The sequence below is a fragment of the Salvelinus sp. IW2-2015 genome, linkage group LG31 (assembly GCF_002910315.2).
Source record: "Salvelinus sp. IW2-2015 linkage group LG31, ASM291031v2, whole genome shotgun sequence".
NCBI lineage: Eukaryota > Metazoa > Chordata > Actinopteri > Salmoniformes > Salmonidae > Salvelinus > Salvelinus sp. IW2-2015.
The window spans coordinates 19,294,148-19,295,889 of NC_036870.1; positions in this window are offsets into that span (position 1 = coordinate 19,294,148).

Consider the following 1,742-nt stretch of genomic DNA (forward strand, 5'->3'; position numbering starts at 1 on the left):
TTTTACTATTTTTTCTACATCGGTAGAATAATAGTTGAAAACATCAAAACGGTATGAAATAACACATGTTGGAATCATGTCTGTAACAAAAAAGTCTTGAAATTTTCCGTATTGACTGACCTTCATGTCTTGAAGTAACGGACTGTTTTTTCTCTTTGCCTATTTGAGCTGTTCTTGCCATAATATGGACTTGGTCTTTTACCAAATAGGGCTATATTCTGTATACCCTCCTACCTTGTCACAACACCTGATTGGCTCAAACGCATTAAGAAGGAAAGAAATTCCACAGATTAACTTTTAAGAAGGCACACCTGTTCATTTAAATGCATTCCAGGTGACTACCTCATGAAGCTGGTTGAGAGAATGCCAAGAGTGTGCAAAGCTGTCATCAAGGCAAAGGGCGGCTATTTGAAGAATCTCATTTGTTTAACACTTTTTTGGTTACAACATGATTCCAAATGTGTTATTTCATAGTTTTGATGTTTTCACTATTATTCTACAATGTAGAAAATAGTAAAAATAAAGAAAAACCCTTGAATGAGCAGATGATTCCAAAATTTTGACTGTTACTATATATATCCATTGATTCTTGAAGAATATAACTTCTAAATAAATGCCTAGTGAATTTAGTCACACTCCATGAGAACCCGAAATATAAGCTTTTATATCTCTAATGTTTGAAAACATTATAAATGTAAACAAACACTGTATAACCTCATAACATGGTTAAAACAATACTTTTTATATCATGGATGGTCAGTCCTTGCATCCATAGCTCTGTCTATTAATCTGAGAGTTGTTTCATTTTTCCAGACTCATCCCTCAGCTTTTTACCAAAACAGATGCCGGGTGACCATTTTGTTATTGTTTCTTCTGTGGATTTAAACAGCTGCATATTATCAAGATATCAAAGTGTCACCAACAAAAAGGTAAACAATAGGGCTACAGCAAATGCAGCATACAGCATTAATTTGTACATGTAAATAGCACTTTTCAGTGGTGCTCAAAGCCATTCCATGAGCGCAGCATACATTTTTAAACTCGAATCAATGAGCCCAATCAGTCCTCCATGACAACACAATCATAAACAACAGAGTAGGGCTGGCTAATATATCCTTAGTTTTGGGGTTATGCTCAGGTAGAACAATTTGGCTAATCTAGACTTTCATATTTCCAAGTCCTATTCTTGAAGATCAAGGGCTATAACATTTACTGGAATGACTGGAATTCTGATAGACTTTGGTTTTTAATGAAAATATATAATTTAATTGTATTATTATATGTAGTAGAAAGTGATGGGTTAGAAGAAGCCAACATAATCAACCCATAAAGTCAAATGTATTATCCATATATGGCTAGCTATGTAAACTTTTATATTGATTTATCCTGCAGTAGATGTCATTCAAGTGGTAACATACCTTTTTGTCTTCTTCTAATGCCTCTTAAGGGGAAAGTAATATAAAAGTAACTGAATGTAATCAGATTACGTTACTGAGTTTGGTTAATCCCAAAATTACATTACTGATTACAATTTTGGACAGGTAACTAGTAACTGTAACGGTTTACATTTAGAAAGTAACCTACCCAACCCTACTGTTAGTATACCTGTTGTTCACGAAGCAATGCCAAATAACATTTTCATTGATTCACCAACAGCCCAATAACATTTATTGTGATAGGGTTGCAAAATCAACATAGAACAGTACCCTCAAACACAAATGTACCACAACACCTGATGTCCC